A 24594-nucleotide genomic window follows, 5' to 3' on the forward strand; every position below is an offset into this window, starting at 1 on the left:
AAGAGTATCGCAGCTACAAAGATTGCACCTCAGTCAACCATCTATCGCATCATCAAGAACTTCAAGGAGAGAGCTTCCATTGTTGTCAAAAAGGCTCCAGGGCGCCTAAGAAAGACCAGCAAGCGCCAGGACCGTATCTTAAAACTGTTTTAGCTGCGGGATCGGACTACCAGCAGTGCCGAGCTTGTTCAGGAATAACAGCAGGCTGGTGTAAGTGGTTCTGCACGCACTGTGAGGCGGAGACTCTTTGAGTAAGGCCTGGTTTCAAGGAGGGCAGCAAAGAAGCCACTTCTCTCCAGAAAAAACATCAGGGACCGACAGATATTCTGCAAAAGGTACAGGGAGTGGACTGCTGAGGACTGGGGCAAAGTTATTTTCTCTGATTAATCCCCTTTTCGATTGTTTGGGACATCTGGAAAACAACTTATTTGGAGAAGAAGAGGTGAGCGCTACCACCAGTCTTGTCTCATGCCAACTGTAAAGCATCCTGAAACCATTCATGTGTGGGGTTGCTTCTCAGCCAAGGGAATTGGCTCACTCACAGTCTTGCCTAAAAACACAGCCATGAATAAAGAATGGTACCAGAATGTCCTCCAAGAGCAACTTCTCCCAACCGTCCAAGAGCAGTTTGGCACCCAACAATGCCTTTTCCAGCATGATGGAGCACCTTGCCATAAAGCAAAGGTGATAACTAAGTGGCTCATGGAACAAAACATAGAGATTTTGGGTCCATGGCCTGGAAACTCCCCAGATCTTAATCCCATTGAGAACTTGTGGTCAATCATCAAGAGTAGTGTTGAGCATTCCGATACCGCAAGTATCGGGTATCGGCCGATATTTGCGGTATCGGAATTCCGATACCGAATTCCGATACTTCCCGCGTATCGGATACCAGAATCGGAAGTTCCCAGAATTCAAACAGAACGCAGCAGCCAATGAGGAATGATTGGAAGTGTGGGCACATCCTGTTTAGCATGGTGGGCATGTAAGTACTGGCAAGGCTGTGATTGGCTGCTGAAATGATGTCACTCTGCACTATAAAAAATGCTGCCGCCATTTTGCGCTCACTCTGCTGTGATTTCAGTTAGGGACAGGACGCTGTGTTCTAACTGAGGGCCAGTTGAGCTAGCTAATTGCTTTATTTTCCTTTCCAAAGGCTAATTTAGCAAAACGCTGTGTGTTCTTCACTGTTCACCTTGCTCTTGCCTTGCAGCGCTGTTTTAACAGCGTTCTGCAAGGTCTCTGTGTGTGTGTGTGTGTGTGCAGCTCACTCTGTAGTCTGTGTGCAGCCATATACCCGGTTGTATTCAGCTCAGGGGGGGTTCACACTGCCTCACACAGTTGTCCTTTTTTGCTCATAGTGCAGCCTGCTGCACATTTTTTCTCAAATTTCCTATTAGTGTTTTTCCACCCGTCTCCAGCTAAATTGTGGAAAAACACTACATAGGATAACCTAGAGGGGGGTTTTTGGGCCTTGCAGCGCCGTTTACGGCTGTCTGCACGGTCTCCGTGTGAGCCCAGCTCGCCCTGTAGTCTGTGTGCAGCCATAGCCGGTTGGATTCAGCTCAGGGTTCGTTACTGGCTCATACCTTGAGAAAAATTTTCCTTTCTTTCAAATAGTGCAGCCTGTTTAAAAATTTAAAAAAAAATTCCCTATTAGTGTTTTTCCACCCGTCTCCAGCTAAATTGTGGAAAAACACTACATAGGATAACCTAGAGGGGAGGTTTTGGGCCTTGCAGCGCCGTTTACGGCTGTCTGCACGGTCTCCGTGTGAGCCCAGCTCGCCCTGTAGTCTGTGTGCAGCCATAGCCGGTTGGATTCAGCTCAGGGTTCGTTACTGGCTCATACCTTGAGAAAAATTTTCCTTTCTTTCAAATAGTGCAGCCTGTTTAAAAATTTAAAAAAAAATTCTCTATTAGTGTTTTTCCACCCGTCTCCAGCTAAATTGTGGAAAAACACTACATAGGATAACCTAGAGGGGGGTTTTTGGGCCTTGCAGCGCCGTTTACGGCTGTCTGCACGGTCTCCGTGTGAGCCCAGCTCGCCCTGTAGTCTGTGTGCAGCCATAGCCGGTTGGATTCAGCTCAGGGTTCGTTACTGGCTCATACCTTGAGAAAAATTTTCCTTTTTTTCAAATAGTGCAGCCTGTTTAAAAATTTAAAAAAAAATTCCCTATTAGTGTTTTTCCACCCGTCTCCAGTTAAATAGTGGAAAAACACTACATAGGATAACCTAGAGGGGGTTTATTGGGCCTTGCAGCGCCGTTTACGGCTGTCTGCACGGTCTCTGTGTGAGCCCAGCTCGCCCTGTAGTCTGTGTGCAGCTATAGCCGGTTGGATTCAGCTCAGGGTGCGTTACTGCCTCATACCTTGAAAAACAATTTCCTTTTTTTCAAATAGTGCAGCCTGTTTAAAATTTAAAAAAAAAAATTCCTATTAGTGTCTTTCCACCCGTCTCCAGCTAAATAGTGGAAAAACACTACATAGGATAACCTAGAGGAGGGTTTTTTGGCCTTGCAGCGCCGTTTACGGCTGTCTGCACGGTCTCCGTGTGATTTAAACTAGCTCTGTAGCCCGATCTGCACAAAAAAAGAGTAAAGTTCACCAAACACAACTTAACACTTGTGTAGGCCACATTTGAAAAATAATAAAGTTTAGTCCACACTTTACAACATTAGTGTTTCTTACACCTGTTAGGAGGAGCATTTCAGGAATAAGCACGCTAAGGCCTTAGTATTTTTCTGCTTATCTTTATCTGTCAACCAAGATGAAGAGGGCAGGGAGTAAGGCACGTGGGCGTGGGCGCGGAGCAGGGAGAGGAGCAGGGAGAGGACGTGGTGATTCTGTGCCTGCTGCGGGCGCCGGTGACTCGTCGTCACTCAGTTTCAGCAGGGAACAGTCCTTCATGCGCAGCTTTGTCGGAAAGCGCCGTGCACCGCTGCTGCGTGAAGACCAAATTGAAGCCGTTGTCGGGTGGATGGCAGCTAACGCCTCGGCATCGACTTCAGTTAGTGCCACATCCTCTCAGGCACAGAGCACTGGAGAGCAGCCATCTGTCTCTTCACCACCTGCCAAATTGGCCAGGCAGTCAGAGAGCCCAGGACAGGAGCCGTCTCTACTTCTGTTCTCTGAATCTCTTGGCTTGGAAACAGGGGGCCAGCCAAGCAGCATTGGAGAAATGGAAGAAGAGGCAGTGTGCAGTGATGCCCAACAGCTTTTTCTCTCTGACTCTGAAGAGGCAGGTGGGCCAGTGCCTCCGGTGACCACAGCGCAGTACGCATCTGATGATGAAACTCAGGTGCCGCTTTCTGATGCGTACTGTGCTGCCGAGACTACCCAGGAGGAGCAGTTGGTGGCAGAGGGTAGTGGAGATGATGAGGTCCTTGACCCATCGTGGCGTGAGGAACAGGAAGGTGGTGGGAGCAGCTCTGAGGAAGAGCTTCCCCTTACGGGCCAAAGAGGGAGAGGGAGGGGGAAGACTGCGGAGCCTGTAGCCTCCACTTTGGCACCCGTTAGGAGCCTGTCTCTTTCCAAAGCCAAAAAGGGCGCTCCCAAGACTTGCAGTGCCTGGTCCTTTTTTGACACAGTTGCAGATGACATTTGTTTTGTCAAATGCAAGCTGTGTCATCAGAAAGTAAAAAGAGGTAAAAGTGTCAGCAACCTCAATACCACAAATATGTGGAAACATGTGCGGACCAGGCACGCGGTGGAGTTACAGAAACACAGTGAAGACGTAGGCCAACCAACAGCGGCAGCTACCACCTCTTCATCTCGTGTTGCCTCTTCCTCCACTGTTGTCCAGAGACCTAGTGTAATTCCACCCACAGCACCACCTTCCCAGTCATCCTCACACTCCAAGTCTACTCTACAGCCATCGGTAGTACAGGCATGGGAGAAAAGGCGGGCATTCTCGGCCAACCACCCCCGAGCACAGGCTCTGAATGCAGGCATTGCCAAACTGTTGTCCCTGGAAATGCTCTCGTTCAGGCTGGTGGAGACTGACAGCTTCCGTGACTTGATGGCATTGGCAGTCCCACAGTACAAGGTGCCCAGCCGCTTTTACTTCAGCAGGCAGACTGTCCCTGCCCTGCACAGGCATGTTGAGGCAAACATAAAACATGCGCTACTGAACGCCGTCAGTAGCAAGGTCCACCTCACCACCGATGCGTGGACCAGTCAGCATGGACAGGGGCGATATGTTTCCCTCACTGCCCATTGGGTTAATGTTGTTGAGCCAGGTACAGATCGTGCGAGTGGCGCAGGACGTGTCCTGCCCACTCCAAGGATTGCAGGAATCCAGTCTGTACGCATCGACTCCTCCTCTTACACCAGTTCCTCAGATTCCTCTCTGCAGGATCCGTCACAGTCCACCTCCACATGGACCCGTGAACGTTTACCTATGACCGACATGAGCACAGCCGTGGCCAAACGTCAGCAGGCCGTCTTGAAACTAGTTTCATTGGGGCATCGAAGCCACACAGCGCAGGAGCTCTGGAATGCCATCAAGCAGGAGAGCGATGTGTGGTTACTGCCAGCGAATCTCCAGCCAGGCATGGTAGTGTGTGACAATGGCCGAAATCTGGTGGCAGCTTTGGCCCTTGGCAACCTCACTCACATCCCATGTCTGGCACATGTGCTCAATTTGGTTGTGCAGAGTTTTCTGAGGGACTATCCGGATCTTGATACCCTGCTGCACAAGGTCCGCCTAGAGTGTGCTCACTTGCGGCGTTCCAGCTTGGTCAGATCCCGCATTGCTGCTCTGCAGCGCCGATTCCGCCTTCCGGAACACCGCATCATATGTGACCTACCTACCCGGTGGAATTCCACGTTACATATGTTGGAGCGGTTGTGTGAGCAGCAGCAAGCAGTTATGGAGTACCAGCTGCATCAGGCGCAAAGAAGTCGCAGTCAGCGCCGATCAGACTTCACAACCACAGAGTGGGCCACTATGAAGGACGTCTGCCAGGTTTTGCGTCCTTTTGATTATTCCACGCGGATGGCAAGTGCAGATGATGCACTAGTCAGCATGACTGTCCCCCTTATCTGCCTGCTTCAGCAAACTTTGCTAGGGTTAAGGGATGATGTTGTGGAAGAGGTGGAGGATGAGGAGTCACCTTTTCCATCAGCTTCTGGAGAGTCAGCGCCACGTGGTTCCTCACAAAGGGGTACGCAGGGGCCAATTTGTGAGGAGGATGAGGAGGAGTCAATGGAGGAGGAAGAGCTCCGTCCAGAGGAGGGAGCGACACAATTGTCCAGTGGTCAGTGTGTACAGCGAGGGTGGGGTGATGACGAGTGGGCAGAGATCATGTCTCAAGCAGGGGACAGCGTTTCTGGGCCAGTTGGCACTCTGCAGCACATGGTGGATTTCATGCTGCAGTGCCTGAGAAACGACCGCCGCATCGACCACATTCTCAACATGCCTGATTATTGGGTGTTCACCCTCCTCGATCCTCGCTACCGGGACAACGTCCAAAACCTCATCCCTGCGTTAACCCGGGAGCGTAAATTGCGGGAGTACCACGACACACTGGTGAATTCTATCATCTTCTCCTGTCCAACTGAGAGGAGTGCTGCTAGTGCTTTACAAAGCAGCTCAGTGCGTCGAGGCAGTGGGGGAGGCTCTGCCCAAAGAGGGAGCAGAAGCAGTGCCTCTGCCCAAGGCAAGCCCAGTATGGCACAACTCTGGCACACTTTTGTGTGCCCGCCCCAAATGTCTACACCATCACCGGCGGCTCCAGTCAGCAGGAGGCAACGGTTCCGTCAGATGGTGACAGACTACATGGCTTGCCCTCTTACTGTACTCCCAGACGGCTCTTCCCCGTTCAAGTTTTGGGTCTCTAAGCTGGATACATGGCCAGAGCTAAGCCAGTATGCATTGGAGGTGCTGGCTTGCCCTGCGGCTAGTGTCTTATCGGAACGTGTCTTTAGTGCCGCAGGTGGTGTACTAACAGACCGTCGCATGCGACTATCCTCCGATAACGTTGACCGGCTTACTTTCCTGAAAATGAACCAGGCCTGGATCTCGCAGGAATTTGCCACTCCTCTGCCTGATTAAGTAATTGGGTGTCATCCAGGTCTCCTGCTGTGTTCATCTTTCTACCACCTGAACTGCTATTCCTGGGCTCCAACACCGCCAGTTGCGGCTCAGAAGTGCAGGCTGCACAGTAAAAACATACGACCCAGTGTTATTGGGTTTCAGTAACGTCAGCTGATCCCCAGCTGTGTTGCCGGCAATGTGTCCTGCGACCGCCACACTGGCACAACAACCTAAATGTAAGGAAACCTGTCCCCCCCCCGTCGTTTGTTACTGAAAGAGCCATCTTGTGCAGCAGTAATGCTGCACAAGGAAAAGGTAGCTCTTTTTTTTTAGCTCCTTGCACACGCAGAACTTAACACTTATAAAATGTGTTCACTGATACCGTTATACTGTCCCGGAGCTGGGACTTTCCTTCGCAATGTGACGCAGCACAGCCGTCATTCCTACCCCCTTGGTGCCATGCGCTGCCTCCTCAGCGTTGTTTTAAGCTGTCACGGAGCCTGCGCTGTTCTGTTATCCCTTGGGCATGCCCTATTTGCGCTGCCTGTCTTCTGACATAATTTGGGGTCAGGCTGGCTGCGCCTGTGCGGCCGCGCTGCCCGAGATCCCGCCTCGCAGTGTCTTCTGATTGAGTCACACTGCGGGCCTGGGATCCATGGGCATGCGCAGTGCATATCTTCCCCTCGGGCTCTCGCTCATTTCCCTCCGCCTTCTTTAGACTGTGCGCCGTCAGCTGATCCCTAATAGCATGCCACGGCCGTGACACCGCACAGTCTGAAGAAGAGGGAAGGAGGGGAGTGAGAGTCGAGGATATGCACTGTGCATGTCCATGGTTCCAAGGCCCGCAGTGGGATTACGTTGGACGAGACTGCGAGGTGGGATCTGGAGCAGCGTGGACGCACAGGCAGTGACAGCCTGACACCAAATTATGTCAGAAGACAGGCAGCGCTAATTGGGCATGGCCAAGGGCTAACAGAACAGCGCAAGCTCCGTGACAGCTTAAAACAACGCTGAGGAGGCAGCGCACGGCACCAAGGGGATAGGAATGACAGCTGTGCTGTGTCCCATTACGAAGGAAATTCGCACCTCCGGGACGGTTTAACGGTATAAGGGGACATATTTTTAGTGTTTACTTCGGTGTTTGCAAGGAGCATAATTAAAAGAACCACCTTTTCCTTTTGCATCGTTAGTGCTGCACAAGATGGCTCTTTCAGCTACAAACGTCTTGGAGGGGTGGGTTAAAGGTTCCCTTTCAACTTGCTCCAATCAGGCTTCGGCCTACACTCTGTTCCTCTGCTCCTCCTGCTGTCCCTGGGCTCTAACACCGCCAGTTGGTGCCTGGAAGTGCTGTGTGCACAGTCAACAGTCGCTCCTCTGTTATTGGGGTTCAGTAACGTCAGCTGATCCCCAGCTGTGTGTGCGGCAATACCTCCAATCTGCTCCTCCTGCTGTCCCTGGGCTCTAACACCGCCAGTTGGTGCCTGGAAGTGCTGTGTGCACAGTCAACAGTCGCTCCTCTGTTATTGGGGTTCAGTAACGTCAGCTGATCCCCAGCTGTGTGTGCGGCAATACCTCCAATCTGCTCCTCCTGCTGTCCCTGGGCTCTAACACCGCCAGTTGGTGCCTGGAAGTGCTGTGTGCACAGTCAACAGTCGCTCCTCTGTTATTGGGGTTCAGTAACGTCAGCTGATCCCCAACTGTGTATCCGGCAACGTGTCATGCGACCGCCACGCTGGCACAACTAAAATGTAAGGGGACCTGTCCCACCCCCCCTAGGCGTTTGTTACTGAAAGAGCCACCATGTGCAGCACTAATACTGCACAAGGGATAGGTCGCTCTTGAAATTATGCTCCTTGCAAACGCTGAACTACACACTCATGTAATGTGTCCCCTCACACCGTCCAACCGTCCCGGAGGTGGGACTTTCCTTTGTAATGTGACGCAGCACAGCCGTCATTGCTACCCCCTTGGCACCGTGCGCTGCCTCCTTAGCGTTGTTTGATTCCGTCATGGACCCTGCGCTGTTATGTTATCCCTTGGCCATGCACAGTTTGCGCTGCCCGTCCTCTGACATCATTTGTTGTCGTCCTGGCTGCGCCTGTGCGTCCACGCTCCCCGAAATCACACCTCGCAGTGTCGTCTAATGTGATCCCACAGTGGGCCTGGTATCCATGGCCATGCGCAGTGCATATACTAGCCTCTCACTCCCCTTCTTCACGCTTCTTCAGACTAGGCGGCGTCAGCTGATCCCTAATAGCATGCCACGGCCGTGACGCCGCACAGTCTGAAGAAGCAGGAAGGAGGTGAGTGAGAGGCGATGATATGCACTGCGCATGCCCATGGATCCCTGGCCCGCAGTGGGACTACATTAGATGACACTGCAAGGTTGGATCTCGGGCAGCTTGGACGCACAGGCACTGCCAGCCTGACACCTACATGATGTCAGAAGACGGGCACCGCTAACTGTGCATGGCCAAGGGATAACATTACAGCGCGGGCTCCGTGACAGAACCAAACAACGTTGAGGAGGTGGCGCCCGGCACCAAGGGGGTTGGAATGACGGCTGTGCTGTGTCACATTACAAAGGAAAGTCCCACTTCCGGGATGGTTTGACGGTGTGAGGGGACACATTATATGAGTGTGTACTTCAGCGTTTGCAAGGAGCATAATTTTCGGAGCCACCATTTTCCATGTGCAGTATTACTGCTGTACAAGATGGCTCTTTCAGCAACAAATGCCTGGGGGGGGGGTTAAAGGTTCCCTTTCAACTTGCTCCACTGCAGGCTTCAGCCTACACTCTGCTCCTCTTTGATTCCCTGGGTTTCAACACTGTCAGTTGCCACCTGGAACTGTTGTCTACACAGAAAAAACACTAGGTGATGTGTCAGTGGGGTTCAGCACCGCCAGCTGTTCCCCTGCTGTGTAGTCGGCAACTTGTCCAGCACAAGCCACGCTGGCACAACAGAACAAAAGCTGCCACCAGTGCAGGCTTCGGCCTACACTCTGCTCCTCTCCTCCTCCTGCTGACCCTGGGCTCAAACACCGCTAGTTTTTGCCCGGAAGTGCTAGCTGCACAGAGAAAAACACCAGCCAATGTGTTAGTGGGGTTCAGCAACGCCAGCTGTTCCCCTGCTGTGTAGCCGGCAACGTGACCTGCAAACGCCACGCAGGCACATGAACTGAAATTAAAGGGAACCTGGCCCCACCCCCCCAGGTGTTTCTATGTATTACAGCCACCTAGTACAGCAGTACTGCTGCATTTGTACAAGGTGGCTGACTTTTTCTCCTTGCCCACGTGGAACTCAACACGTACAAAATGTGTCTCATTGAGACCATTCCACTGTCCCTGAGGTGTGACTTTCCTGTCTAATGATACGCAGCACCCCCCTTGGTAGCGTTTCCCGTCTTTTGTCATCATGGTTAGCTGTGCATCCGCCCTGCTAGAAACAACGCCCCTCGTTGTCATATTTATTTTGTCAGCGAGGGTGTGGTTTATGGGCACGAGCAGTGCATATGTTCGCCTGTCTTAACTCATCTCCTTCCGCCTTCTTCAGACTGTGCGGCCTCCTGGCCGTGGTAGGCGATAAGGGATCAGCTGAGGCCGCCCAGTCTGAAGCAGGTGTAAGGACATGTGTGAGCGGCAAACCTATTTACTGCACAAGGCCACGAATCCCAGCCACGCAGTGTGATTTTTTGAAAACACACTGTGGGTCTGGGATTCATGTCCATCGCTAACCGCAATGGCCGACATGAAATGAGGTCAGAAGACAGGAAGCGCTCACAGCGCATGGCCAAGGGATCACAATAGCGCAGACTCCTGTACAGCAAATAACAACGCTCAGGAATCTGCGCCCAGTACCTAGGTGCTAATTTTGACACCTGTGCTGCGTCTCCTTAAAAAGACAAGTCACGCCTCCACAACTGTTTGACAGTATAATGGGCTAAATAGTGTACGTGTTTTATTCAGCGTGTGCAAGGAGCAAACTAAATAGAGCAACCTTTTACTTGTGCAGCATTAATGCTGCACAAGGTGTGGCTCTTGTACCTTGCAACACCTGAGGGGGGGTTAAAGGTAACCTTTGAAATTGGTTCAACTAGGCTTCGGCCTACACTCTGCTCCTCTACTCCTCCTGCTGACCCTGGGCTCTAACACCGCCAGTTTTTGCCCGGACATGCGATCTGCACAGAGAAAAACACCAGTCAATGTGTCAGTGGGGTTCAGCAACGCCAGCTGTTCCCCTGCTGTGTAGCTTGCATCGTGTCCAGCACAAGCCACGCTGGCACAACCGACCAAAAGCTGCCACCAGTGCAGGCTTCGGCCTACACATTGCTCCTCTCCTCGTCCTGCTGACCCTGGGCTCTAACACCGCCAGTTTTTGCCCGGACATGCGAGCTGCACAGAGAAAAACACCAGTCAATGTGTCAGTGGGGTTCAGCAACGCCAGCTGTTCCCCTGCTGTGTAGCTTGCAACGTGACCTGCAAACGCCCCGCAGGCACATGAACTGAAATTGAAGGGAGCCTGCCCCCCACCCCCAGGTGTTTCTATGTATAACAGCCACCTTGTACAGCAGTACTGCTGCATTTGTACAAGGTGGCTGACTTTTTCTCCTTGCCCACGTGGAACTCAACACGTACAAAATGTGTCTCATTGAGACCATTCCACTGTCCCTGAGGTGTGACTTTCCTTTCTAATGATACGCAGCACCACCCTTGTTAGCGCTGCCCGTCTTTTGACATCATTGGTTAGCTGGCTGAGCCTGTGCGTCTGCCCTGCTCGAAACAACGCCCCTCGGTGTCTTATTTTTTTGGACAGCGAGGATGTGATTGATGGGCATGTGCAGTGCATATGTTTGCCTGTGTTCACTCATCTCCTTCCGCCTTCTTCAGACTGGGTGTCCTCATGGCCGCGGCATGCGATAAGGGATCAGCTGAGGCCGCCCAGTCTGAAGCAGGTGTAAGGACATGTGTGAGCTGCGAACATATTTACTGCACAAGGCCACGAATCCCAGCACCGCAGTGTGACTTTAGGAAAAGGCACTGTGGGTCTGGGATTTATGGCCATCGTTAACCGCACCGGCCAACATGAAATGAGGTCATGAGACGGCCTGCACTAACAGGGTATTGCCAAGGGATAACACAAGAGCGCAGTTTCCTGTACTGCAAATAACAACGGTAAGGAATCTGCGCCCAGCACCTAGGTGTAAATTTGTACACCTGTGCTGCGTCTCCTTAAAAAGACAAGTCACGCCTCCACTACTGTTTGACAGTATAATGGGCTAAATAGTGTACGTGTTTTATTCAGCGTGTGCAAGGAGCAAAATTAAGAGAGCAACCTTTGACTTGTGCATCATTAATGCTGTTCAAGGTGTGGCTCTTGTACCTTGCAACACCTGAGGGGGGTTAAAGGTTACCTTTGAAATTGGTTCAACTAGGCTTCGGCCTACACTCTGCTCCTCTCCTCCTCCTGCTGACCCTGGGCTATAACACCGCCAGTTGTAGCCTGGAAGTGCTAGCTGCACAGAGAAAAACACCAGCCAATGTGTTAGTGGGGTTCAGCACCGCCAGCTGTTCCCCTGCTGTGTAGCCGGCATCGTGTCCAGCACAAGCCACGCTGGCACAACCGACCAAAAGCTGCCACCAGTGCAGGCTTCGGCCTACACTCTGCTCCTCTCCTCCTCCTGCTGACCCTGGGCTCAAACACCGCCAGTTTCTGCCCGGACATGCTAGCTGCACAGAGAAAAACACCCACCATTGTGTCAGTGGGGTTCAGCACCGCCAGCTGTTCCCCCGCTGTGTAGCCGGCATCGTGTCCAGCACAAGCCACGCTGGCACAACTGACCAAAAGCTGCCACCAGTGCAGGCTTCGGCCTACACTCTGCTCCTCTCCTCTTCCTGCTGACCCTGGGCTCAAACACCTCCAGTTTCTGCCCGGAAGTGCTAGCTGCACAGAGAAAAACACCAGCCAATGTGTTAGTGGGGTTCAGCACCGCCAGCTGTTCCCCTGCTGTGTAGCCGGCAACGTGTCCTGCAAACGCCACGCAGGCACATGAACTGAAATTGAAGGGAGCCTGCCCCCCACCCCCAGGTGTTTCTATGTATAACAGCCACCTTGTACAGCAGTACTGCTGCATTTGTACAAGGTGGCTGACTTTTTCTCCTTGCCCACGTGGAACTCAACACGTACAAAATGTGTCTCATTAGAGACCATTCCACTGTCCCTGAGGTGTGACTTTCCATTCTAATGACACGCAGCACCCCCATTGTTAGCGCTGCCCGTCTTCTGACATCATTGGTTGGCTGGCTGTGCCTGTGCGTCCGCCCTGCCCGACACAACGCCCCTCGTTGTCTCATATATTTTGACTGCGAGGGTGTGATTGATGGGCACGAGCAGTGCATATGTTCCCCTGTCTTCACTCCCCTCCTTCCGCCTTCTTCTGACTGTGCGGCCTCATGGCCGCGGCATGCGATAAGGGATCAGCTGAGGCCGCCCAGTCTGAAGCAGGTGTAAGGACATGTGTGAGTGGCGAACATATTTACTGCACAAGGCCACGAATCCCAGCACCGCAGTGTGACTTTAGGAAAAGGCACTGTGGGTCTGGGATTTATGGCCATCGTTAACCGCACCGGCCAACATGAAATGAGGTCATGAGACGGCCTGCACTAACAGGGTATTGCCAAGGGATAACACAAGAGCGCAGTTTCCTGTACTGCAAATAACAACGGTAAGGAATCTGCGCCCAGCACCTAGGTGTAAATTTGTACACCTGTGCTGCGTCTCCTTAAAAAGACAAGTCACGCCTCCACTACTGTTTGACAGTATAATGGGCTAAATAGTGTACGTGCTTTATTCAGCGTGTGCAAGGAGCAAAATTAAGAGAGCAACCTTTGACTTGTGCATCATTAATGCTGTTCAAGGTGTGGCTCTTGTACCTTGCAACACCTGAGGGGGGGTTAAAGGTTACCTTTGAAATTGGTTCAACTAGGCTTCGGCCTACACTCTGCTCCTCTCCTCCTCCTGCTAACCCTGGGCTATAACACCGCCAGTTGTAGCCTGGAAGTGCTAGCTGCACAGAGAAAACCACCAGCCAATGTGTTAGTGGGGTTCAGCACCGCCAGCTTTTCCCCCGCTGTGTAGCCGGCATCGTGTCCAGCACAAGCCACGCTGGCACAACCGACCAAAAGCTGCCACCAGTGCAGGCTTCGGCCTACACTCTGCTCCTCTCCTCCTCCTGCTGACCCTGGGCTCAAACACCGTCAGTTTCTGCCCGGACATGCTAGCTACACAGCGAAAAACACCCACCATTGTGTCAGTGGGGTTCAGCACCGCCAGCTGTTCCCCCGCTGTGTAGCCGGCATCGTGTCCAGCACAAGCCACGCTGGCACAACTGACCAAAAGCTGCCACCAGTGCAGGCTTCGGCCTACACTCTGCTCCTCTCCTCCTCCTGCTGACCCTGGGCTCAAACACCTCCAGTTTCTGCCCGGAAGTGCTAGCTGCACAGAGAAAAATACCAGCCAATGTGTTAGTGGGGTTCAGCACCGCCAGCTGTTCCCCTGCTGTGTAGCCGGCAACGTGTCCTTCAAACGCCACGCAGGCACATGAACTGAAATTGAAGGGAGCCTGCCCCCCACCCCCAGGTGTTTCTATGTATAACAGCCACCTTGTACAGCAGTACTGCTGCATTTGTACAAGGTGGCTGACTTTTTCTCCTTGCCCACGTGGAACTCAACACGTACAAAATGTGTCTCATTGAGACCATTCCACTGTCCCTGAGGTGTGACTTTCCTTTCTAATGATACGCAGCACCCCCCTTGGTAGCGCTTCCCGTCTTCTGACATCATTGGTTGGCTTGTTGCGCCTGTGCGTCTGCCATGCCTGAAACAATGCTCCTCGTTGTCTTACTTATTTTGACTGCGAGGGTGTGATTGATGGGCACGAGCAGTGCATATCTTCGCCTGTCTTAACTCATCTCCTTCCGCCTTCTTCAGACTGTGCAGCCTCATGGCCGTGGCATGCGAGAAGGGATCAGCAGAGGCCGCCCAGTCTGAAGCAGGTGTAAGGACGTGTGTGAGCGGCCAAAATATTTACTGCTCAAGGCCACGAATCCCAGCACCGCAGTGTGACTTTATGAAAAGGCACTGTGGGTCTGGGATTTATGGCCATCGTTAACCGCACCGGCCAACATGAAGTGAGGTCATAAGACGGGCAGCTCTAACAGGGCATTGCCAAGGGATAACAGAAGAGTGCAGACTCCTGTACAGCAAATAACAACGCTCAGGAAGCTGCGCCAAGCACGAAGGCGTTATTTGGGACACCTGTGCTGCGTCTCCTTAAAAAGCCAAGTCACGCATCCACTACAGTTTGACTGTAGAATGGGCTAAATTGTGTACGTCTTTCATTCAGCGTGTGCAAGTAGACAAATTAATAGAGCAACCTTTCACTTGTGCAGCATTAATACTGCACAAGGTGTGTCTCTTGTACTTTGTAACACCTGAGGGGGGGTTAAAGGTTACCTTTGAAATTGGTTCAACTAGGCTTCGGCCTACACTCTGCTCCTCTCCTCCTCCTGCTGACCCTGGGCTATAACACCGCCAGTTGTAGCCTGGAAGTGCTAGCTGCACAGAGAAAAATACCCGCCATTGTGTTAGTGGGGTTCAGCAACGCCAGCTGTTCCCACACTGTGTAGCCAGCAAAGTGTCCTGCAAACGCAACGCTGACACAAAGCTGCCTCCAGTGCAGGCTTCGGCCTACACTCTGCTCCAACACCGCTAGTTGTGGCTTTAGGAAGACAATCTTGAATAGGCAACGCATCCGGGTTCCAGCACCGTCAGCTGGTTCTCGCCAGTGTTTTTGTCATGGGTACTCCCTCGTGCCCAGCCTGGTTCCAGCACCGTCAGCTGTTTCCGGGTACTGTCAAACTCACAGAGACACCTATGCGTTGCCCCATCGTGTTGCGGTCAGGTTAGCCAACTCCAGGGTGCCTCCAGTTTAGGAGCTTCCTATGTGGGCTGCGTGAACTGGTAGTCAAGGCTGGTTCTGTAGTGCCAGTAGGCCCAGCTCCCCCTGTAGGACTGTTGGGGTTCGGTAACTGCGGCTGCCTCGCGGCCTAGCTGTTCTCTCCTCTCCTGTGGGCCTTCGGGTCCACCACCTGGTTCCAGCACCGTCAGCTGGTTCCAGGCCGAGCCTTTGGCTTAGGTGCCTCCTCCTGGGTATCCGAGTTTCGCCAACGTCAGGCGGTCCTTGGTAGTGCTTTTAAGCGCGGGCACCTACAGCTTAGTAACCGGGTTCCAGCACCGCCAGCTGGTCCTCGGTCGTGCCATTGGCTCTTGCACACTGGGGCAACGCATCTGGGTTCCAGCACCGCCAGCTGGTTCTCGGCAGTGTTCTTGACACAGGTACTCCCTCGTGCCAAGCCTGGTTTCAGCACCGTCAGCTGTTTCCGGGTTGTGTCTAGCTCACTGAGACGCCTATGCTTGCCCTGTCATGGTGCGGTCGGGTTAGCCAACTCCAGGGTGCCTCCAGTTTAGGAGCTTCCTATGTGGGCTGCGTGAACTGGTAGTCAAGGCTGGTTCTGAAGTGCCAGTAGGCCCAGCTCCCCCTGTAGGACTGTTGGGGTTCGGTAACTGCGGCTGCCTCGCGGCCTAGCTGTTCTCTCCTCTCCTGTGGGCCTTCGGGTCCACCACCTGGTTCCAGCACCGTCAGCTGGTTCCAGGCCAAGCCTTTGGCTTAGGTGCCTCCTCCTGGGTATCCGAGTTCCGCCAACGTCAGGCGGTCCTTGGTAGTGCTTTTAAGCGCGGGCACCTACAGCTTAGTAACCGGGTTCCAGCACCGCCAGCTGGTCCTCGGTCGTGCCATTGGCTCTTGCACACTGGGGCAACGCATCTGGGTTCCAGCACCGCCTGCTGGTTCTCGGCAGTGTTCTTGACACAGGTACTCCCTCGTGCCAAGCCTGGTTTCAGCACCGTCAGCTGTTTCCGGGTTGTGTCAAGCTCACTGAGACGCCTATGCTTGCCCCGTCGTGGTGCGGTCGGGTTAGCCAACTCCAGGGTGCCTCCAGTTTAGGAGCTTCCTATGTGGGCTGCGTGAACTGGTAGTCAAGGCTGGTTCTGTAGTGCCAGTAGGCCCAGCTCCCCCTGTAGGACTGTTGGGGTTCGGTAACTGCGGCTGCCTCGCGGCCTAGCTGTTCTCTCCTCTCCTGTGGGCCTTCGGGTCCACCACCTGGTTCCAGCACCGTCAGCTGGTTCCAGGCCGAGCCTTCGGCTTAGGTGCCTCCTCCTGGGTATCCGAGTTCCGCCAACGTCAGGCGGTCCTTGGTAGTGCTTTTAAGCGCGGGCACCTACAGCTTAGTAACCGGGTTCCAGCACCGCCAGCTGGTCCTCGGTCGTGCCATTGGCTCTTGCACACTGGGGCAACGCATCTGGGTTCCAGCACCGCCAGCTGGTTCTCGGCAGTGTTCTTGACACAGGTACTCCCTCGTGCCAAGCCTAGTTTCAGCACCGTCAGCTGTTTCCGGGTTGTGTCAAGCTCACTGAGACGCCTATGCTTGCCCCGTCATGGTGCGGTCGGGTTAGCCAACTCCAGGGTGCCTCCAGTTTAGGAGCTTCCTATGTGGGCTGCGTGAACTGGTAGTCAAGGCTGGTTCTGTAGTGCCAGTAGGCCCAGCTCCCCCTGTAGGACTGTTGGGGTTCGGTAACTGCGGCTGCCTCGCAGCCTAGCTGTTCTCTCCTCTCCTGTGTGCCTTCGGGTCCACCACCTGGTTCCAGCACCGTCAGCTGGTTCCAGGCCGAGCCTTTGGCTTAGGTGCCTCCTCCTGGGTATCCGAGTTCCGCCAACGTCAGGCGGTCCTTGGTAGTGCTTTTAAGCGCGGGCACCTACAGCTTAGTAACCGGGTTCCAGCACCGCCAGCTGGTCCTCGGTTGTGCCATTGGCTCTTGCACACTGGGGCAACGCATCTGGGTTCCAGCACCGCCAGCTGGTTCTCGGCAGTGTTCTTGACACAGGTACTCCCTCGTGCCAAGCCTGGTTTCAGCACCGTCAGCTGTTTCCGGGTTGTGTCAAGCTCACTGAGACGCCTATGCTTGCCCCGTCGTGGTGCGGTCGGGTTAGCCAACTCCAGGGTGCCTCCAGTTTAGGAGCTTCCTATGTGGGCTGCGTGAACTGGTAGTCAAGGCTGGTTCTGTAGTGCCAGTAGGCCCAGCTCCCCCTGTAGGACTGTTGGGGTTCGGTAACTGCGGCTGCCTCGCGGCCTAGCTGTTCTCTCCTCTCCTGTGGGCCTTCGGGTCCACCACCTGGTTCCAGCACCGTCAGCTGGTTCCAGGCCGAGCCTTTGGCTTAGGTGCCTCCTCCTGGGTATCCGAGTTCCGCCAACGTCAGGCGGTCCTTGGTAGTGCTTTTAAGCGCGGGCACCTACAGCTTAGTAACCGGGTTCCAGCACCGCCAGCTGGTCTTCGGTCGTGCCATTGGCTCTTGCACACTGGGGCAACGCATCTGGGTTCCAGCACTGCCAGCTGGTTCTCGGCAGTGTTCTTGACACAGGTACTCCCTCGTGCCAAGCCTGGTTTCAGCACCGTCAGCTGTTTCCGGGTTGTGTCAAGCTCACTGAGACGCCTATGCTTGCCCCGTCGTGGTGCGGTCGGGTTAGCCAACTCCAGGGTGCCTCCAGTTTAGGAGCTTCCTATGTGGGCTGCGTGAACTGGTAGTCAAGGCTGGTTCTGTAGTGCCAGTAGGCCCAGCTCCCCCTGTAGGACTGTTGGGGTTCGGTAACTGCGGCTGCCTCGCGGCCTAGCTGTTCTCTCCTCTCCTGTGGGCCTTCGGGTCCACCACCTGGTTCCAGCACCGTCAGCTGGTTCCAGGCCGAGCCTTTGGCTTAGGTGCCTCCTCCTAGGTATCCGAGTTCCGCCAACGTCAGGCGGTCCTTGGTAGTGCTTTTAAGCGCGGGCACCTACAGCTTAGTAACCGGGTTCCAGCACCGCCAGCTGGTCCTCGGTCGTGCCATTGGCTCTTGCACACTGGGGCAACGCATCTGGGTTCCAGCACCGCCAGCTGGTTCTCGGCAGTGTTCTTGACACAGGTACTCCCTCGTGCCAAGCCTGGTTTCAGCACCGTCAGCTGTTTCCGGGTTGTGTCAAGATTACTGAGACGCCTATGCTTGCCCCGTCGTGGTGCGGTCGGGTTAGCCAACTCCAGGGTGCTTCCAGTTTAGGAGCTTCCTATGTGGGCTGCGTGAACTGGTAGTCAAGGCTGGTTCTGTAGTGCCAGTAGGCCCAGCTCCCCCTGTAGGACTGTTGGGGTTCGGTAACTGCGGCTGCCTCGCGGCCTAGCTGTTCTCTCCTCTCCTGTGGGCCTTCGGGTCCACCACCTGGTTCCAGCACCGTCAGCTGGTTCCAGGCCGAGCCTTTGGCTTAGGTGCCTCCTTCTGGGTATCCAAGTTCCACCGACGTCAGGTGGTCCTTGGTAGTGCTTTCTGGCACGGGTACCTCCTGCTTAGTAACCGGGTTCCAGTAACGTCAGCTGGTCCTCGGTAGTTCCATTGGCTCTTGGACCTTCGGCTACCCATCCGGGTTCCAGTACCGTCAGCTGGTTCTCGGCAGTGTCTTTTGCTCTTGTACCTTCTGCTCCCCATCCTGGTTCCAGTACCGTCAGCTGGTTCCGGGCAGAGCCTTTGGCTTAGGTGCCTCCTTCTGGGTATCCGAGTTCCGCCAACGTCAGGCGGTCCTTGGTAGTGCTTTTTAGCACGGGTACCTCCTGCTTAGTAACCGGGTTCCAGTAACGTCAGCTGGTCCTCGGTAGTTCCATAGGCTCTTGAACCTTCGGGTAGCCATCCGAGTTCCAGTTCCATCAGCTGGTTCTTGGCATTTTCTCAGCCTTCTTGTACCTTCTGCTACATTTCCAAGTTGAAGACCCTAAAGTCGACGACCCGGAAGACCACCCCGATGACGACGACGACGACCCGGAAGACCACCCCGATGACGACGGCGGAGACGACGACGGCGGAGACGACGACGGCTGAGACGACGACGGCGGAGATGACGACACTGGAGACGACGACCCTGGAGACGACGACATGGAAGACCGAGAAGCAGAAGAACAAGAGGCTGCAGAACATTGAGCAGAAGAACATTAAGCATAAGACTTAATATCAGAGCAAAAGATATTATCTAAATTATATGCAGAAGAAGACTAAGCAGTGTATGGGGGTGAGTCCGTTCCTCCTCGTGGTGCCCCTGGATAAAGCCTGATGCTGCAGGCCAAACTGAACGCGGACAAATGTAACTTTTGTGACTGGCAGAACGGAAGGTGTAATCTTCCAACTTTTATAGATAACAACTACGGGAATGCCTGTCACAAATGAGAATATGATGAAGAAGTAGAATAGGAAGAATAATAACAGTGGAATAAAAAGAATATGTAGAATAGGAAGAATAATAATAGTTGAATAAAATGAATATGAAGAATGTAATCAAAAAAAAAAAAAAAAGGTAAAGGATGAAGAAGAAGATGAATAAGGTGAAGAAGAAGTTGATGTCAAAGATGCTGATGATGATGAAGATGAAAGTGTGGGAAAAGAAAAAAAAAAAAAGAAAAAAAAGAAGGGGAAGGGCGTGGAATAGTGAAACATCAATATCTGACAAAATAAAAAAAAAATTTACATAGTCAATATCTTTGTCACTCCGAACGTCTTAAAAAAGAACAAAAAACATGCTATTCTATTTAATTGGGATAAACCTCTATGACTTTAATGTCTCCGCCACCTCCCCAAATACATCCGGCATTATTCTTAGTTGTTTTCCTTCATGTAGAATGAACCTACAAGGCAAGAAAGGGTTTATTTTAATTCCGATATTTTGGTCCCATTGACTTGCATTGGGATCGGGTATCGGTATCGGCGATATCCGATATTTTTTGAATATCGGCCGATCCTATCCGATACCGATACTTTCCGATATCGGAAGGTATCGCTCAACACTAATCAAGAGACGGGTGGACAAACAAAAACCAACAAATTCTGGCAAAATGAAAGCATTGACTATGAAAGAATGGACTGCTATCAGTCAGGATTTGGTCCAGAAGTTGATTGAGAGCATGCAAGGGAGAATTGCAGAGGTCTTGAAGAAGAAGGGTCAACACTGCAAATATTGACTTGCTGCATTAACTCATTCTAACTGTCACTATAACCTATTGGTACTCATAATATGATTGCAATTATATTTCTGTATGTGATATAAACATCAGACAAACACTAATAAAAACCAGAGGGCAGCAGATCATGTGAAAATATAATTTTGGTGTCATTCTCAAAAATTTTGGCCATGACTGTATATTTAATAAAGATTTTGTATATTACATCTTGGACTTTTGCACCATTTTTTTAATGCTGTTTTTTCTCGTGTTTGTAGATTTTCCAGAGGGCATGTTTCAGCTCTTTCCAAAGATGATCAATAGGATTTAGGTCATGGCTCATAGAAGGCCACTAAATAATACTCCAATATTTTCCTCTTAGCCATTCTTGGTTGTTTTTAGCTGTTAGAAGACCCATTACCTGTGACTGAGACCAAGCTTTCTGACACCGGGCAGCACATTTCTCTCTAGAATCCCCTGATAGTCTTGAGATTTCATTGCACCCTGCACAGATTCTAGACACCCTGTGCCAGATACAGCAAAGCAGCCCCATAATATAACAGAGCCCCTCCATGTTTCACAGTAGCGACAGTGTTCTTTTCTTGATATGCTTAATTTTTCTGTTTGTGAACATAGAGCTGATGTGCTTTGCCAAAAAGTTCAATTTTTGTCTCATCTGTCAACAGGACAATCTCCCAGAAGCTTTGTGGCTTGTCAACATGTAGTTTGGCAAATTCCAGTCTGTTTTTTTATGACTTTATTCAAAAATTATGTTCTCCTTCGTCATCTCCTATGATGTCCACTTTGGCTCATACAATGACGGATGGTGCGATCTGACACTGATGTTCCTTGAACTTGAAGTTCACCTTTAATCTGTTTAGAAGTTTTTCTGGGCTCTTTTGTTACCTTTTGTATTATCCGTCTCTTTGATTTGTCTTCAATTTTACTCCTGCGGCCACGTAGGCACGATTGGCTACAGTCCCATGGATTTTAAATTTCTAAATAATATGTGCAACTGAAGTCACAGGAACATCAAGTTGCTTGGATATGGTCTTATAACTTTTACCTTTAAAATGTTTGTCTAAAATTTTCTTTCTAATCTCCTGAGACAACTATTTCTTTTGCTTCCTCTGGTCCATGTTGAGTGTGATACTTACCATGACACCAAACAGCATAGTGAGTATCTGTAGCCCTAAATACAGGCCCAGTCACTCATTTAAGATTGTAGATACCTGTGATGCTAGTTAGTGGATAGACCTTGATTTAAAATGTCCTTTTTGTCACATTATTTACAGAGGTACCATAATTTCTGTCCAGGCCTATTTCATGGGTTTTATTTTTTTTTTTCAATTATGTGGAAGCATGGTTGAAAAGCAATTTCTGACTTTCATTTGTTCATTCATTCTTTTATTTATTATTACTTTTGTCAGATTCAAGTTATTTTTGTTACTTTTGACCACATGTGTATCAGATGCAACATTTCTAGTGCTTACCACTCCCCCTTTGAAAAAGCAAGCACGCAAAATGTGCATCAGGGGTCGTGAGAGACTGCTCCTGGTCTGGACTGATGATGGGTAAGCGTCTATCTCATTGCAGCAATATATGTGAGGGCAGCACATAGGTACATTGCATTACCTCATAGGATAAGCTACTCAGTGACATAATTTGAATTTGGTTTCTTAGCACCTGTATACAACTGCCTACTCTCTTTGCTTTCCCAAGTCCTACTGTGGACCTGCAACCTTCCTTTAGTGTACCTGTCTGTTTCCTCCATTCCCCTGTTTGTTTCTGGTAATATTTATTTTTTTCTGTACTTCATTTGCTTAATTAATAAAGGATATTTCTTTATTTTATTATTTAGTGGTTTTCTCATTACTCCTTTGTTTCTGTTGTTCAATTCTGCTGCTTTGTCCAGCTCTTCCCACTTGCCTTGTAGCGATGGCAAGTGGGGTTCATATTCGTGGGGTTGAGTTCACCTTTGTATTGTCAGGTGACATCAAGCCCATGGATTAATAATGGAGAGGCGGAGCCAAGATGCGACCGTCCAGGCTGAGAACCACTGGTGAATGAGCTGCTGCGAGCGCAGCCAAAGTGACTAGCGGTGTCATCATCAAGGTTACCTCTGATCACTAAGGCTGCATTCCCAGCAGGGCAGAACTGCCGTGACCTCAGAACTGTGGGAAAAAGTCAGTGATGAGGTAACTGAAGTTCAATCTCAGTGACTTCACAGCAGATCACCATGAGTATTTCTCACACAACCATGCAGCCTGCCATCTAGATGTAGCATGGCTAGACCCGTCGTGGGACAAATGGATTAGCAACGTCACTGCGTAAAGGTAAGGAATATTGTTGTTTGTTTTTTACCTCTTTTGCAGATGTTGAGGGCATCAGAGGAATAGGCAAGGTGGTAAGTATTGAGAAAATATAGTATGGGGGCACCACAAAATATAAAACACTGGGATCCAACCCTGACCTTAGAATATACACATGTACAAGAAAAAAGAAGCAGCAAAGGCCATAGAAAGGGGGATCACCAGGCAGCAAGGATTTGTGCAAAAAACACAGCTTTTATTAAGGTGAAATACAGGACAAAAAAGCTTTCAAAACATCTAAAAACAGATAATAACAATGCCTAAGATAAGGCAAGTGCCTATATACAATACAAAAAGGGGGAAAAAATAGACATGCATGCAAATGTATTACAGACTCATATATGGACAGCATATGTACAAAATACATTTATGTAGTGGCAGAGCTAGCCATATAATAAAACAGTAGATGCCCTAAGAGTCACATGTGGTAAACTAGAAGTGCTGGAGTACACAGAGATATAGTGCATGCAATATAACAGTTCTGAGCAAACCAGAACAACCTATGATTTAGCTAGCATAGCTGACAGAAAAATGCATATGAAACAATATCATAAATACATCTAGATACAGCATGGGGCTACCGGTCACTAACAAATATTAATCACACTAAGTTACAAAATAGGCCAGGCATAATAGCCCTAAAAGCCCAAATACTCAAGAGAGACCAGGTAGTGCATGAAGCAATAATAATGCACTCTAAGTAAAACGGCTCCCTATGTGAAAAGCATGCAAGCTTGCCATTTCCCCCACAAGCAGTTTGGGTATGATAAGCCAATCTAAATGAAAACAGGCACCAGAAAAAAGCGTATACCCAAAAAGGGCTCTAAAAGTGAACCTGGAAATTATAGGCCAGTAAGTCTAACCTCTATTGTTGGTAAAATATTTGAAGGGTTTCTGAGGGATGTTATTCTGGATTATCTCAATGAGAATAACTGTTTAACTCCATATCAGCATGGGTTTATGAGAAATCGCTCCTGTCAAACCAATCTAATCAGTTTTTATGAAGAGGTAAGCTATAGGCTGGACCACGGTGAGTCATTGGACGTGGTATATCTCGATTTTTCCAAAGCGTTTGATACCGTGCCGCACAAGAGGTTGGTACACAAAATGAGAATGCTTGGTCTGGGGGAAAATGTGTGTAAATGGGTTAGTAACTGGCTTAGTGATAGAAAGCAGAGGGTGGTTATAAATGGTATAGTCTCTAACTGGGTCGCTGTGACCAGTGGGGTACCGCAGGGGTCAGTATTGGGACCTGTTCTCTTCAACATATTCATTAATGATCTGGTAGAAGGTTTACACAGTAAAATATCGATATTTGCAGATGATACAAAACTATGTAAAGCAGTTAATACAAGAGAAGATAGTATTCTGCTACAGATGGATCTGGATAAGTTGGAAACTTGGGCTGAAAGGTGGCAGATGAGGTTTAACAATGATAAATGTAAGGTTATACACATGGGAAGAGGGAATCAATATCACCATTACACACTGAACGGGAAACCACTGGGTAAATCTGACAGGGAGAAGGACTTGGGGATCCTAGTTAATGATAAACTTACCTGGAGCAGCCAGTGCCAGGCAGCAGCTGCCAAGGCAAACAGGATCATGAGGTGCATTAAAAGAGGTCTGGATACACATGATGAGAGCATTATACTGCCTCTGTACAAATCCCTAGTTAGACCGCACATGGAGTACTGTGTCCAGTTTTGGGCACCGGTGCTCAGGAAGGATATAATGGAACTAGAGAGAGTACAAAGGAGGGCAACAAAATTAATAAAGGGGATGGGAGAACTACAATACCCAGATAGATTAGCGAAATTAGGATTATTTAGTCTAGAAAAAAGACGACTCAGGGGCGATCTAATAACCATGTATAAGTATATAAGGGGACAATACAAATATCTCGCTGAGGATCTGTTTATACCAAGGAAGGTGACGGGCACAAGGGGGCATTCTTTGCGTCTGGAGGAGAGAAGGTTTTTCCACCAACATAGAAGAGGATTCTTTACTGTTAGGGCAGTGAGAATCTGGAATTGCTTGCCTGAGGAGGTGGTGATGGCGAACTCA

This window comes from Ranitomeya imitator, chromosome 1 (genome assembly GCF_032444005.1).
Source record: "Ranitomeya imitator isolate aRanImi1 chromosome 1, aRanImi1.pri, whole genome shotgun sequence".
Lineage (NCBI taxonomy): Eukaryota > Metazoa > Chordata > Amphibia > Anura > Dendrobatidae > Ranitomeya > Ranitomeya imitator.